Genomic DNA, 17,402 nt, shown 5'->3' on the forward strand with positions numbered 1-17,402 from the left:
TATGAAGTAGACTAACCTTTTCTCATAAATGTCCTAGAAATTGGAAAATAAAGGAAAAACCAAGCAGGATTCAGCAAATGTCCTATCAATTTGATTCTTCCAGTTAGAGCTCTCCATCTAACCCTGTCCTGAACTTAGACTTGTTTAGGGCCAGAGATTCCTGCTACAGCAGCAACAATCTAACTTCACTATTCACCCTTATCCAACTCAGAAGGCCTTCTAGTTTACTTTAGCCTTTTGTTGCCTGCTTTACCCTAACTAACCCTAACTAACCCTAACTAACCCTAACTTTGCAACTCTCTCTGCAGCACCAGTTCTATCTGTAAACCTAACAATAATGAAGAAACATCTACCTGGACAAGAAATAACCCTGTAAGTTATTCTGTTCCTTGCTTGACCACATTTGTTTTCCATATCAGTGGACCATGCAGAAATGAGCCTTGCCTCCATTGCTGCATATGTTCATGCCTTATCTGTGTTCCAGCTCATTCTTTTCCTGCCCTACAAGTGACACTACAGTTGTTTTCCTACTTCTGAGTTTTTCTTTGGCCAAAGGTGCGTGAGAGAATGGCGGGCTCAATCCTTTAAACACAGCAGCTGTTGCCGGAAAACACCCCAAGATTAACTGCTTACAGACATACAGATTTCCTCCTTAATGTCCTTTTGTTTCAGGAAGAAGACAAGGACAATGAGTTCCTGGTAGTCTTTGTGTTAAAGATCTCTGAAGCTGTTGTTCAAACTCTCTAGTTCTGGGTAACGAGAGTGGGAAATGAGTAAGAATTTATGCAGGTATTTGTGTTCCTTGAGTTCTTGGAAAATAATGGTGCTTTTTGTGGGATCCAGTCTAACTGGTGCCTGGCTGGGGGCAAGCAGAGCTACATCAGCATCCACGGACCAGCTGGGCCAGGCAGGTGAGCCAAGAGCTGCCAGCTCTTTGGAGAGGGGGCAAGAGAATCCCTAGAGGGAGGAAGAGCTGGTGCAGTACCCTCACACTTCAAGGTGCAAATAAATACAGTGCCACACAGCCACCTGTCACCTAGGGGGTAACTTTATTACCAACAGCTACGGGACATGTTACATTAACTTTGTGCCTGTTAGAAACCAGACAAACTGCAGATAAATGAGGGATGATCAGATTATTTTGCATCATCACAGAGTATCCCAGGTTCTCCTGCTGCTTCTCAGGCTCCAGCAATGCTCCTTGAAGCTGGATGCTGATAATCTCTCTTTAGTTTTCATCACCACTCATCTTTTCTCACCAATTTCTCCTTACAAGTTCCTTTGTACTATCCAAAACTGTTTTTTACACCCAGTCAGACGTTTTATCCCATCTACTATGAGTATCTTACTCTGATTTGTTTTTTTCTTTTAACTTGCTACAGTCTCTGAACTGCCTCTATCCAGTTTATGTTCTTACTTAGCTAGATTAAAGACAAGTAAGACCTTCTCTCCTACAAGGTCAGCTTTTTCTCAGGTCCTTGCATAGCAGTTTATCTAGCCAGGTTGTTTTGGGACCCACAATACCACGTGAATAACAATGCCTCTCATTGCAGCTGGCAACCAGCTGCTAAAACCTGCTTAGGAATCTCCAAGAACAGACTGTCCTGCAGACCTTGGGGCATTAGCAAAACAGATTTGCAGACCCAAAAGCTCCTTTAAGGGTGGGAGTACACTTGGAGGGGGCCTTCCAGGTCTGTTTTGACTGAAAGGAGTCTTGTTTGTGTGCACCACAGCTGCCTACAGTACAGCTCAGTGCATGGTATGTGGGAATGATTACTATATTAACTTTAAAAACATGTTGTAGCTCTGATTTAAGAAGCTATTGTAGAGTTACACAGTAGCATCCTTAGAACTACTCCAGTAAGCCCCACTTGCACCAACACAAATATCAACAATTCTCTGCCCTGATATTCCTGCTACTTTAGGGCACCAGGCAACACACCACCTTTTCCATCTTCCACACTAGGTTTTGAGCCTTTGCTAATTCATTAGCCAGTGGGGAGCTCTCTCATCCCTCCTGGGAGCAGCAACAGGTCTCCCCATGCTTTTCATCCTGTCTTTGTCCTTGCTGCCCAGCCCCTGTTACCTCCTGCCAGCACATAGGCAAATGAGACCTGCTTACACCTGAGTTAAGCTCTAGTCCTCGCACACAGGTCTTACACTAGTCCTCACAGTTTTCAGAGCCACCTACAAAGTTTGGACCTTAAGTCCTTCTCAACCTAAAAGCTAAAGTAAAACCTTCCACCCCATGCCCTATTTGTGTGACCTTCCCTTTAGCACAAATCAAGCTCCTCATTCTGTGCTTTCCTAAATAATAAATCTTATCCTATCCCTGATCTCAGTGCAAGCAGTAATCCTGTTACCCCAGCATGATTTGGTATGCCAAATGACTGAGTTTTTGGAGCCTGTTGCTTAATGATCTGGTTTTTTGGTTTTTTTTTCTTAATTGAACTGTAGGTCATTATAGTCAGTGTCATTTCTTTTCTCTTTGTTGCCAATTCTCTTGTTGATGCTAATGAGCAAATAAAAAGCACATGTAGGCTGCGATTGCAGTCAGGTTATGCTAACAGCAGGGACTAAAGGTTGGGGTTGTTTTAACATTCAAGGTCAAGAAAACTAGAATTTGTGGGTGGAATTAGATGTCAGAGCAGGGCAGAAAGCTTTGTCTTTAACATTGGTTGTACCAGTGTCTCTGGGCAGTGATTAGAATATTGGGAAATTTGGATTTGCAGCTAGGCTGTTATGTGTTGAAGAGATGGGTTTGCTGCTGCACCCCAGAGAGCCCACACAGGTCTGGCAGGGGGGCTCCTGAATAATGAAGGGGATTTCGTGTTTCCTTCCCTTGGCCTAATTTAGGGTGGGGCAGTTTGGTCTGACATCTGCTGCACGTGGCATGGCACTGGTGTCAGTGAGCAGTGTATGGATGGCTATGACACTGCAGTGTCTTTATTACAGAAGCTTGTCCAAGAGCTCAGCCAAGGTGAGGTGCAGACGTCATTCAGCAGACATGGTAATCATGATTTTAACTTGCTGAGAATTAATATTTATTCCATGGCTGTATCACCAGCAAAACACAGGCTCTAAGAGCCTTATTCCCACAAGGATTAGGGAGGGTTAAGGTACAAGTGCCTCCTTCATCATCGCTGTTAATTTAAGTGAGCACCTGAAACTTGCATACCTTGCCAGCAGACCTGAGCCAGCATAACAGGTTCTACTTGGAGTTGCCATAGTGTCTTGTTTAACCTAAAAAACAACAGAACCTGAAATTTTCTTGATGTGGCAAGAGGTTCATTTTGCTGAGCCAAAGGACCTGCAGATAAAGAGGGATTCCGTGACAAAGATAAAGAGGCAATTTGCAATGATGGAGGTCCTTAAATATGCAGGGAATCATATAAGAAAAAAAAATTATACAAACACATTAACACAATACCTGTAAAAACTGAATGTAAGTCTTGTTGAAACAGGCCGTATTGGCAAGCCTAGAAAATGAATTCACTGGTTATATAGGACTAGCAGCAATTCATTTACCACAATTTCCAACACAGGCCTGTTTGAAGGCTGAATTCATCATGGTGGGCTTAAAGGGAGTCTGCATACATATCCCAAGCAGCTGGATTTTTCTGAGCAATGATGAAATAGAGGATTTAAAAGGCAACTTTCAAAAATATATTTGTATTTCTGAATCTCTCAGCCACTGATGGAGAGCGGGTAGAAGAACTGTGCTGTGTGGCCTGTGTTCAGCCTTATGTGGGTATGGGGCTGTGTCTCAGCCTGAGACATTACATACAGTGTCTAATCCTCTAAACCGTAAAATCTCACGTGAATAGTGCCATTGATGAGGCTTGCAGGTAAGGGCTGCTTGTGTGAATGAGTGCTTGAAGAACCCAGCCCTCTAATTTCAGTCTGCAGGGAACTTTCCTAGCTGTGTTTTGTGTAAAAACACCTAAAAATCAGATCCAAATAACATTCCTGGCAGACTTGCTGCTGTGGTGTAGAAGGTATTGCTGATATTTAGCTGATGGCTATGAGTGTGGAAAACGATGAACAGATTAAGGCTCTCAGTGGAGCTGATCCAATTGCACTGGGAGCAGGCACCGCTCCCAAGTGTTGGTGGGGCTGAACTCTGGGACTGGGGATAGAAAACAATCAGTGAAAACGCTAAGAAATACAGTGAAACTGGCCTTCCAGTCTTAATTTTATGCCCAAAGGAGAAGGTGGGAGGCAGGAAAGAGGGAAAGACTCTGGTTAATAAACTTGTGTTCATGATGTGAGTCATTCCTCCAGTGTCTGCAAAGAACCAGTTAATTTATCTGCCAGGGATAAATTAACACTCTAACTGCTTTGCCAGTCTAATTACTTTACAAGCTAAAAGGAAATGAGTAGTTGTTCCTTAATAGCTTTTTCTTCAATGAACTGCTGCTAACATTGGCAGTAAAAATAATGAAGATGAGAGGTGTGTGTGGAGTGAGACCAGTGTCTTGCTCTAAGTAGCAAGTTTTGCTCATTCTTAGAGAAACTGGAGTGAGGCAAATTTTATGTTGTAAGATACATTGGATATATGTGGCAGACAGCTGTCTCGGGTTAAGAAACTTGGAGAGTCTTCTGCCTTACCAAGTTTGCTCTGTTGCATACAAGGATTTTTTAATTCTAAATATGTTACATGCATATGAACTATTGATCATTCCAACCAAGAGATATATAGGTTGGCTGGTTTGGGTGGCTGTTGTTTGCTTTTTTTTTTAATAATTCCATATTTTCTTCCATGTAAGGCATAGCTGGAGAGATAATTCACATAATTGTTTGGACTCATATTCCAATACAAAACTACAATTATTTTTGGTCATGAAACAATCTTTTTCTGGTGCACCCAGGGAAAGGAATATTGAAACCAATGTGCTCCTGGGAAAGTGAATTTGAAGGCTTCAGAGAGCCAAAACTCTAACTCTGTGTGTCTTTTCTCTTCTTTGGGAGTTTCAAATGATGCCACAAATTTTTTTGTGGGCACTGGCTGTGGAAAAAAAATCAATGGCTATAGTGTATGGAACTCAGTATGAGGAGAGTTGAGAGCTAGTCATTTATCACATGATAAGCTTATTACTAGATGTTTCTCTAGGCAGAATCAAACATTTAAGTATTGTTATAAAGACCTATGCAGGTGGGATTTAAAATTTTAGGCTGAAAATCTCACAGGATTTAAATGTCACTGTACTAAAATGCTGCAATATAGGTAAAGCAAAGGTGAGCTTTTTGCAGGCAGTAGTTGAAGCAAAAAGAATCAAGAAACTCACACTGGGAATATTTGTACCTTCAACTTCCCACTCAAACCCAGTATTTACTGTGAACAGGCTTTCAGAGACTGTCTAGTGTGACAGCTGGTTGAATTAAATGCCAATAATTCATTACTTAGTCACTGAAATATCTGATAGAACATCAGTTTCTTAGCAATTGTACAGCTGGTTAGGGAAAAAATAATCAATACAACACCTACTCAGCAGAACTTATTGATTTTTAGCCAAAACTAGAATGTTATACAGAGATGGTTCTGATTCAGTGGAAGCCACAAATAGATGTTTTCTTCTGGGACCACTGTACTTGATGAAAGGGGTTGACGCAGCTCCTCTGCCAGAGGCTGCTACCCCAGCTGAGCTCCTGGTCAAGTGCTCCCTAAGGCCCATCCTGCAAAATCAATCCTGGTAAATCAAGGGGGTGGATGGGGAATAATGACTTCAAATGAACAAGGGAGTGCTCAGGTAGGAAAATCCTGGCAAGCAGTATCCTCTTCCCTCTGTATGGCTGGACTTGGAGAGAACACCCAGAAGCCTGAGTGCCTGTGACACTTGGGTATCCATGAACTAGGTTTGCTTTTGTTTTTATTTTGATTCCAGACAATTCGTTCCACTGGTTCCTCTGTCAGGTACCCAGTGTTACACCTTGGGAGTTTCCAAGCCCCACATCTCCAGGGCACTTGGTTCTTTGGTGGTATTTGGTGGAGATGCTAAATACTTTTTTATGCTGATAGAGTTCTGAAATGTGCTGGAGACAATCTGTTTCAAAAGGCTGAAGTCTTCTTCACAGAGGAGTCTGATCTCTCAAGATGTCTCTGGCTGTTTTGAAATTAAAATGATATTTTGACAGAAAATGCATGAAAAGGCAGGCTCAAAGAGTGCTGGAAACTGAGATATAAAGGTGGTTCCTGTGCAAAATAGACAATTCTACTGAGCTGACATAGTGTTGTAGGAAACTGGAGGGGTGATGAAATGAGTTTGGAAATTCTCTTCAGGAAAAATTAATTTCAGCAAGCTTTAGAAAATCTTACAGACTTTTCTGGTACCCTCTGTCACCCCTCTTCTTCCCTTGTTATCTCTCTGAAGTAGGAAAAGGTTCAGTACACAGTACTCTTCTCAAAACCTTCGTGAAGAGAGCGCTTTGGGGCAAGGAATTGGATGGAAGCAACAGACAACCAGTTTGCCATGAGATGGCTGGAAATACAGCTATGACTCCTCTCAGTTTCATTATTACTGAAGAGTGTTTGAAATACAGAGCCTTCCTGTGTTGTGCCAGTAGGGCAGTGGGCCTCCCACACCGTGGTTATATGGGAGCATAAGAAGGAAGCAATGTATCACAAACAAGGCCAGCAGATGGTTTTGTCCTCAAGTCTCTCATTGGTGGCAGTAATTCTAAAGAGTAGATATTCAGATTTTGAAATCTGGAAAATGTATGACTATCCAGTAAAATTACTGGAATCTTGTAAAGAATTGCAGAAAGAAGTGTGCTTTCAACCTATGATTAAATCCATTAAATGATGTAACCTAAGGAAAATGTATTAGTCTCCTAATTCTATATTTTCAATGAAATGTGGTCTTACTTAATTTTTCGCTTTCATTAATTCCTTTTTCCAATTCTTATGTTCCTATTAATTAAGATTTTGTATATTCTCTGAAGCAACATTTGTTGATTTCAAATCAGCTGGCCAGGAGAGAGTAAGGAATCACAGGAAAAGTAAGGGGATTTTGATAGGCAAGAAATCTGTGTGCTGGATTTTCTATTACAGATCCAACATTGTCTGAGAAAGCAGGGGTAATTAGAATTCCAAGAACAAAATTCTGTGCATTGCATTTGTACCCTTTGATTGGTCAGATACAACCCAAAGTATCTCCTGTTTATTTTAAATGTGCTGGAGATTTTTATAATCATCCCAACATTGGGGGAGAGGGAAAGAAGAAGACTGAGTACTAGAGGATTAAATTATAACTGAGTATGATTGATTATATCTGTATTTTTCACTTTATTCATAATGTATTTTTCTCTTGGAACAGTTTGTCTTATGTGCCAAGATGTCAGGAAAATGTTTGTTCAGTGTTATGAATCTTATTTTAAGCTAAAAAAGAAGATGACTAAGTAATACCAAACCTGTATTAACTTTTTATATAAGTCCTCAATTACTAAGGACTTTCTTACAAAGCTGGATCTTTTCGTACCTCCAGGGTACATGGCTGTGATACACTTTTAACCCTGTTATCTGCCTTGTGCACAAACATTTTGAAGATTGTTTTGTTATCATGGCAATTCTCATGTGGAGCTTTCTTTATATATTTATATATATATATGTATATGTATTTAGTACCTTCTTTCTCAAAAGACAGGAATAATCACAGATTCCACATTGCAACAGGAGAACCACCATTCTTGGAGAATGGGGGCAGTGAAGCAGAAATGGAATGGAACTAGAATATAATGTTATTAAAGTTGGTCAAAACCCAGTAATTCATTACCACTGGCTACACTATTGGTGGCATTGCACCTGGCGTGCTGGTTTAAATAAGTGTGCTGTCCAGAAACCTCCATTACCTTGTGGAGACATGAGTTGTTATATTACAGTTCTTCATCTTAGAAGGTGGCCATAAGAAAGTTTAGTGCTGAAACTAGAATTATTCCAGAAATAAAATGCATGACGTCATTGAAAATGCTTACACAAGTGTGTGTGGTTATTAGGTTATAAAAAGCCTTTAATTTAGTAAAATATCTGTTGTTTAAGAAAGGCTATAACTCATATAAAGGTTGCTCTGGGACTTAAAATCTATTAAAAAGTATTGTGAATAATTACATGTGGTAAATATTACTGACATCGACTTATAGGGTCTGATGTACATTGGTTTAATGTTTGAAGTAATAGGTCTTAAAATCCAGATTCTTCTACTTTCAAGTGTCTCTAATACCCTGATAAATTAACCCTTAGACTAGCACTTCATTGAATTAAGGTAATCAAATCTGTTCTTTAGAATCTGCATGACTCTTATAAAAGAGTTCAGCTGCGTTTTCCACACATTATTTAATTAAATAATTTAAAAATTAAAAATTTTGAAAATCTGGAGCCTCGCTTTCTCACAACTTCTGAAAAACAGATTGGTGTTTCTCTGTTTCTTCTGGGTTTTTTTTGGTTTTTTTTTTTTTTTCCCCTTCCTGTAGCGCCATTCCTTGTTTGCTCACAGGAACAGCAACGCTGGTGCAGCGCTATCTGTGTGTCTCCAGCTCAGGATGTGGGCAGCAGTTGTTGCTGTGGGTGGAGAGAGCAGGTCAGGAGAATGTGGCTGGAAGGGCTCAGGTCTGTACTTCTGTGTATTGAAGGGGTATGATCAGCTACTGCTTATTTTCAGGAGCATCCCTTGTTCCACTCGTGTTGCACTGTGTGTGTGTTGGTTTAAAGATCTACCTTCAGTAGGATCTCTTTTCTCTGTAGGCACTCGTCTTCAGCGTGAGGAGCCCCAGACTTTGGAAAAGAACAAGAAAATCTGTCTCCTAAAGAGAAAGCTCTTAAGCCACAGCTGAGGATGACAGACTACCCATGAAATCACTGTATTGCACTATGCATTAAGTGCTGTACCTCTACCCCAGGTAAAGAAATCTTCTGTGAGCAGGAGAACTTCTAAAAACTTAATGTTAGCGACTATGTAAATATAATATGCTTTATTGGTGAAGTCAGTTCAGAATTTCACAAAGTGTGTAGTGCTAGAGAGTGATGGAATGTCATTTCACTCAGGCATGACATGGAAATTTGTGTGCAGAAGTCATAACCAGGCCCTCTGGAAATGTTCATTTCGCAGCCTATAAATAGGTGAGACCACCAGCCCTGTAAAGGGTTACTAGGTTGCTGGCACTTTCTGGGCAGGTAGGGAAGTCATAAAATAAGGATTTCATTGCTTGGTTGTAGAACTGGAAAGAGAAAAACATTGCTTGCAGAACTGAGGAGGAGAACTAAGTGAGAACTTAGAAAAGACATGAGGAGCAGAATGCCTTAAGAAGGGCGGGAGTGGAGGCTCCATGGGTGTCGTCTGAAGACTTTTGCTTGAAGGCTGGAGAGCCCAGCTGAGAAAACAACAAAGATTTTACTCCTCCAGAAAGGTTTTCTGAGTTCCTGTCACAGATAATGTCAGAAGGCTGGGTGCCCACTACTTGTTGGGACACCAAATCTTGAATTTGATCAAGCAGGAGTTTACATTGCAAAGGATCCTTAAACATCATTAGTTCCACATTGAAATATGTTTTACATTCATTTTCATTTCTAAAATACCTATAGCCTGTAAACACTAGAAGCTAGATTATGCTTAACTATTCAAGCTTCTGTGATTTGGGAGTGTCTTTAGTTCAATTTTTCATAGCTTAAATATTACTTAAATGGAGTACATCCATGGCTGGTTGTGAAACAAGACCAGTTTGAAACACTAGTGAGGTGTTACTGGTTTTACTGGTGTCCATGGATCAGGACTATGAGTACAAAGGTAGCATTTCCCACAGTATATCTGCTCTTGCCTGTGTTGGAAGAAATGCTCTTTCTCACCATCCTGACAGGAGGAATGACTTTGCAGAGATCAGTTTAGGTGCATGGACACAAGGCTTCTTAGCATATGAAGAAAATAGTTCTTTGACAGGTTGGGTAATGTCAGATGTAAAAGAGCAAGCAAGCAGAATAGATAAGAAAAACTAATTGTAATATAACTTGTACATTAAAAACTCAATAGGTTTTTGCAGAGAACAATGAAAAGTAGTGTTGTAAAAGTGGCAAACAAGAATCATGCTCTCTGCAGCCATTCACATAAATCTCTTTACTCTGATGGCAAATTCAATATAATTTTCTACTTGTTTCTGAAGCAGCATATGATTTTAGATTGAACTCCATTTACTGTTAATAACATGGTCCTCTTTCAATTTAGAAAACAATTAAAGATAGTGGCTACTGATGCCTTAAAATCTTGGCAATATCCAAATATTTCTAATATCTATTGTTGAGCAAGTAGAAAAGAGTAATATGGTTTCTACAAGAATATTTTCAAGACCTCATTTAAACAGCATTATGAAGACTCAAAAATGTAACAAATGCACTACAAACAGGTTTCTGGGGCTTAAATGACCTACTGCTTGGAGTTGCTACAGCTAATGCTGCTATTTAGAAAACACCATTTTCCTGTGATTTTGTAGACAATAAGAAGCAAGACTTGCTTTTAGATGCTCTTCTAGATCACAGGCATTTTAAATCAGGGGATAAACATATTCCTGAAGTGGATTTGGCAAAACCTTTTGCTTGTTTTTCTGCTGATCTGAAAAAAAAAAAAAAGGTTTGGAAATCATTCTGTCAGCTCTCAAAACATGGAAATGTTCAGGTACACCATAGTAAGAAAGATGTTTACCTTAACAGTGTACAGGATCAGGAAGTATTTTACAGCTCCTGTAAGTTATTTCTGTCCATTAGGTAAGGGTTCAGTACTTAAACTTTGCTTATTAAGGGTGAAGAAGAGACTCTTTCAGTGGTTGCATAATGCTTCTCTTCAACAGCATATACTATGTTTTCTGATAGTCTTAAAATAGTCACAATCCTGACTGTGATGTGTTGGGAGAACATCTATATGTTACACTGCTAAAAAAACTGATGATTAATATTTTGGTTGCAAGTGTACCTATGCAAAAACACTTTATTTCCCATGTCTGTACTACCTCTGGAATACCTGACTTCCTTCTGATTTTACAAAACAGACATGTTAGGTTGATTTAACCTAATTTCCCTGAAATCCCTTTAATTTCCCTGAAAACAGTGCAGACTTTGGGCAATTCTACTGCTTGCTAGAACTTACAGGTTCAATGGAGGCTGGACTCTGTATTTGTCTGAGCAGGGCTTTGCACTGAGAGACCAAGGAGAATGTGTTTACATGCTGTGAGAGTATTGGTTTCCAAAATGATATAATTTTCTGACCTGCAAAATCTTATTTTCTTGATTATTCAAAATCTACAAGTACTACATTCATATCTACTGCTGTAATAGCTGAAAGACTATGTCCCTTGAGTAAACTGACTCAGACAATCTGTGGAAAACTTAGAATCAGTACAATCATAATTTATAACTTTAATTTATATTGCATGTCTAAGGAATGGATTTTTAAAAAATCCAAAATGGGTAAATGTTACTTTGAGTAATAGATAATTGTATTTGAGTGTATAAAACCTGCATTTATCAGAAGAGTACCTGACCAGAATAGTTGAGAAATATTTTCCTAAAAACCCTCTGAAGTTAAACTTTGTCAATGAAATAGATTTTTGTAGGGGAATGAATAATTTATTGTGTCTAGGGTAGATATGACAAAAAGGACATCTCACCTCACAGTAAGTTTAGGCAACAACAAAAGCTTTCCATCAAAGTTTCTAGACTTTCAGCAGATTCAACAAGTATCAATAATTAAATTCATGTGCTGAATTGAACTCTGGAAGAGAGCTTTCCTCTCTTCCAGAGTTCATTATTTCCTGGGATCGTTTCAGCTTTGCTTTCTGTTTTTTATCCTTTCCCATCACTGCACCACTCTGCTCCTCCTATCCCCCACCAAGGAGCTGGAATGAGCTTTTCTAGACATCCCTGGAAAATCTGTGCCACGTTGGTGATAGCCCTGAGGTTTTCTGTGTCACAAGCAATGAGTCAACCATTAAATCAGAGGCTAAAGCACCTCATGGAGCTGTTTCTTGTCTAGGGCTTTGTTTGTTGATATGTTTTCTTCTCACTGTCAGACTGAGCAAGGAAATCCCCAGCTGTGGGCTTTCTTCCCCCAAAATGTGAGCTTTCCTCCCCAGCCCATTTGTGGAGTCAAAGCCATTCAAGAGCAATCCTCTCCAGGCAAACCAGGCAGTAACAACTGGCTTATTCCCAGGGAAAGTAGATTCAGAAACCAACTTTCAAAGGCCATCTGGATCTGAGATGGAATGGACCAACCAAGATGAATTCAACTAGTACTTAACTACCCACAGCAATGTGTGTGCTGCTGAGTTACCTGAAGTCTGGCATACCCTTCTTAAAGGAACTTGTCTTCATTGGTTTTCATTTCAAAGAGAGAAGTGCTCATGGCTGACAGACAATCTCTTGTCTTTGGAAAGATGTCATTCTTAAAGTCATGTCTTTCTGCCTCAATGTCAGGTTTTGAGCTATTTGTTTCTCTCTTTGAAAGAGCATGACAAAAAGAGGTGGTAACCAAGGCAAGTATATGTATTTTAAAATAAATTCCAAAGAATTTTTATATACTCATTAGCAAGAAGTGCTTCACCCACATTTCACTAGGTGGTATCTGACTTTACTGAGAGTGTTCTGTCAGGTTATAGTTAGATAGTGATTTGCTGGACACTTCAGATCTTGAAATTAGGCTGAGTGGCCTATAATCCTCTCACGTCATACCTAGTAGCCTTCTTTGGCAGTCAGGTAACACTCTTGCTTTCTCTGTGTTTACTAAAGGTTTTGAGATTGCTTTGTACTGTTTTAAACAATGGTATCTTGATATTCTTTAGACTTTGTTTCAGTGCTTGGTGCAATTTATGTTGCATTTAACCTGTGGTGCCTGCAAGATTGTGTTTGTTCCTTTACAATGTAAGTTAATTCCCAATAACACTACTTAAAATAATAGCTCACTTGCAAAGTCAGAAAAAGAACAATCTCTTTGAAAAAATCAGGGTGAGAATGAACAGAAGTTTAGTCCTTGATTTACAAATGGAGAAATAAAATTTGATGTATACTTATTTAATCTCTAACTGAATGTAGGCGCTAATTTTCTAACAAGAATAAATGCATGTTAATAGAAAAGTTAAAAAATATATTACAGATATTTAGGAATTTGTTGATCAACCAGTCTGGTTCTTTTAACCAGTGGCTCAAAAGTAATAACAAAATAAGCATGTTGCACAACATTACTTATGTAGGACTTTTCATGCTGGCTGGGGAGTGTTTAAAGAGGAGCAGGAAGAGGTTGTTCTTGCCTTCTGACTGGCAGCAGGCTCTGGTGCAGATAACTCAAGGACTTCCACAAATGCTACTGGTATGGTCTTAATGGAAAGCTACACTGAAGCAAAAATACAATTCAGTTTGGTTTTATATTGTATTTTCTTTCCCTTCTGGGCATGCATGCTGGAATCTGGCACTGTCTGAGAGGACAAACTGTCTGAAGGACTCAAGATAGACATATAGGAATCAATCAGATAAAATACAAGTTGCAGAAAAAAATCACTAAAAATTAGTTATTTGGACCACAGCCACGTCAAGCCTTTCCCCTTCTTATAAGCAACCATAAATCCATGAAGATTAAACTATCCTTCCCTTCTCAAGTTTTGCCAAGAAGTTACACGAAGCTTCTTGGTCAGCATTTTTCTTGATGTTTTTTGCAAAGCTTGGTATTATAACTCATCTTTATTTAAGCCTGGACTAGTGCCAGAAGAGTCGTATCTCAGTCATTTCAGGAAGCAATTTCTGACACTTGCCCAGTCCAAAAGGAAATAAAACTTCCAAAAAAATTTATTTGCAGCGTCCAGATAGCTCCTTGTGATTGCAGTCTTCGCAAAGGAGAGTACAGAGGCTGCTTCCTCCTGGTGCTTCCAGGACACACCGCCCTGATGGTTCAGGGAAGAGATGGAGCTGGGGTGGCACCATCACCCTCAGCATTAACCCAGCTGTGGCTGGCCTTCAAGGGAGAGAATAAAGCTTTACTAAAGCAGTTGGAAAAGTCCAGCTTCTCCTGCTCTGCTTGTCTGCACTTCTACCTGAGCCCTTTGATATCCTTAAAATCAAAGGGAGCTGATGAAAAGTCTGCCTAGAACTTTCTAAAATCCTAATTTGACTTCTTTCAGGTCATATAGCACTGACAGCTGGGAATGCCCCTGATTTAATCTTTTTTTTTTGTTTCAACACAACTGCATCAGAGGCTGCTGGTACCTGGAGGAAGGGCAGTGGGTGCAGTGCAGTGCATCTCAGCGAGCTGTGTGACCAGAATCCAGCAGCACGGTGTGCTTGGGATACCCAGACCTTCAGAAACAAAGACTAGCAGTGTGGAAAAGGCTCTCTTGCTGTTGAGGAGCTCTGCAGCTTTTTTGTAGGTAACATTTTCCAGCTCTTACATTTTATGACTGATGCTTAGGCACAGTAGAAGTGGCCAGGGTGTGAAAAGAACAAACAGTTCAATGTCAAGAGCAAATCATGTGGCTGCGAGTCAGCCCGCTTGCTTGCCGCACTGAGAGTGCAGCCAGGTTACAGCTGGAAATTCCCACTCGGAACATAAAATTAGAAACTGGTTTGCACCGAAAATAGTGGAGGTGTGGAGAGAGACAGCCATCCACTACAGCAGGGAAACCCCCATGTTCTTGAGAGGGTTTCAAAAAGGTGGGAAATCAGATTTTGTGGTGAAGGTGAAATGGCAAGGGTACCTGGAGGCTTCAGTGCAGTCCACCAGAGATCAGGAGCTGGAGGCAGCTCCTGGCCAAGCCACCCTGCGGTGCTGCCCATGCCTGCCTCCAGGTGTTCCGTGACATCAGCCCTGTCCCATCCCTTATCCCAGCCCCAATGCCTGTGCCTGCTCCCCCGGGCAGCCGCCGGTCACAGCAGGGCCCGGTCAGGCACCGGGGACTCGCTGCCAAAGCCTGCTTTACACAGACACATTCTGGCAGAAGAAAGTCAAAGAGCTTTAGGGATGTTTATTTTTACTTCCATCCTTCTTCTTGCTTATTTTTGGCAAAAGTATACGCTGCACTTGCTTTAGCAGAGGATTGATGAAATGTAGCCCTTCCTTCTTGATGTTGTGCTGTTCTCAGGGCAGCAGGACTCACTTCTGCTTTCTCTCCCTGTTTAACAGTTAATGATCTGGAAAAAAAACAAGGGGTAAGGTGACATTGGCAGCGCTGCAGCTCCCGGGGGAGACGGGCTCTCTGCAGGAGCTTGTGCTCTCTCTGGCTGTCGGGGGCCACTAAGTAAAGTAGCTGCTGGTGCTCCCAAATAGCAGCAACTTCTCATTGCATCTTTTATCCTTGAGACTGGGGTGGGAAGACAATACTGGGGACTGCAGAATACCTTATTTGAAAACCATTCTGAACAAGGCTTGACTTAATTTATCATTCTGGACTTTCAGAAGATTCATCATCTTCTCTCAGAAAATGTATGTTCAAGAGATATAAACAGCCAGCTGCTGTTCTAAAATTGTCACCTCATCACAACTGCTCAGGTATCAAGAATGTCAGCAGTACAGCAGGTCGATGACATCAAGGGACTTTACCTCTCATCCTAGATAAAAACACCATGATCACATCAATGATATTCTGATTCTCTAGTTTATAGCAAAGAAAAAGATCAGAGATGGCAAGGAAGCATATTTCAGTTTTATACTCTCAAAAACGTTTCAAGCATATTTATATTTTTCATTTGGGTGAATTGCTGGAAGATTAAAACTTTTATTTCTTCCATGAATCCAAGTAAATGTAAAGCATTGATTTAAAAATAAATAAGCATTGATTCCTTTAGTCACTGTCACTTTAACACTCACAGTGGCAGTGCTGCTTGGAGAAGGTGAGCAGCATACTTTGCTGGCTTTTAAGTCACACAGCAGAGAAGACAAAGCTCTTCCTGCTCAAATTCTTGATGGTGCACTGCAAAATGATATGATAATTACATCACATTGAGCACACGTTCACAAAGTCAGCAGCTCAGTTTTGCTTAGCTTGCAGCATGCCATGGGCATTTAGGGATGCTTTTCCATTTGCTGGTGAGACGGAATCTTTTACACATCAGTGTGGCTTTGGCACTGTAGTCTGGAGCTAATCAGGAGGTATCTGCATCGTATTTTCTGTTAGACTTCTTCTGCTCCTTCAGCCAAATCATACATGTATATTCTCAATACTAGTATTTCGGGTTTGGTATCAGTCTCTTTGGTTATCCATTTGTTTCTGAGAAGAGTTCTACTGCATTTTTTAACAGAGAGGGGATCAAGAAATGCTGTTCCCAAGCTTTAAAAACATGAAAATGTTGTTGGTTCAGGTGATGCACTTCAGAAAGGTGAAACCACAGCAATTCAGACTTCTCAGTTTCCCTATGTCCCATCATGTGAGACACCTTGAGTCAGGTTATTTGATCTGGGAGGGCAAAACGCTTGCACAACTGGTCACTTGTGGGAGGATGAGATGAGGAGGCCCAGGCTGGTGTGTCTGCTCCCCTGGCAAAGGACGTGGGGCTCAGTGATGAGCAATGCTGCAGTGGGGCAGAGAGAGGCTGTGGCACAGGGCTGCTGCCAGGGGTACCAGTGCTGCTGGAAGAAGAGTGCAGGGCTGCAGCTGTCAGGCAGGTCTGGTCTCTGGACATGGAACTGAATGGGCCCAGGGGATTTGGAGTCATATTCGGGGAACATGCTTTCTTACAGTATTCATGGTGCTTGCTAAGTCATGAATATTTTAATTAATTCCCAGTAACCACATTCCAGTTCAGGAACAGCATCCATGGAGGCTGCTGAGAACTGGCTGCACACTCACTGCTTCTGACAACAGGTTTCCTCACATGAGCAGCCCCTGGTAACTGTGGTAAAGGATGTGGGTGAGGCAGACTGGTCAGAGCAGCATATTGGGAATCATTGAAAGCTTTAGGAAAGAAACTGCCCTGTCTTTGAGCTGGCTGTGGAGGAGGCAGGGAGTAACTGTTGCTTAAAATGCCTCTTCAAAATGCTGGAACCTGTTCCATTTTTCACGCTCCTTCAGATGTGCCCATGGAGCACAGCTTATTCTGCTATGACCTGTCAGGTAGATAAAGTGGTACAAGCTCATTAAAGTGGGTACAGTATAAAGAAAGCAAGGTTTGTAAAAAAAAGTAGTAGCCCTTGTTACAGCAACCAGTGTACTGGAAAATAAATAAAGAAGATTTCAGGTACTTGGGCCTTTTCCCAGACTGTCTGCTCCTTACACAAGCACAGGTACAGACAAGGTTACTGCAACACTGTAGATGTGCTGTAGTAACACAGATGTTCCCAGGTGGAAAAGGAAATACACAGGTAACAAGCCCTGCAGTGGGTGGTTGTATTCAAAAGAAAACCAACCCCAAACCCCAAAAAATCCCAACCAACTGAAAAAACTCCACA

Source organism: Parus major, chromosome 3 (genome assembly GCF_001522545.3).
Source record: "Parus major isolate Abel chromosome 3, Parus_major1.1, whole genome shotgun sequence".
NCBI lineage: Eukaryota > Metazoa > Chordata > Aves > Passeriformes > Paridae > Parus > Parus major.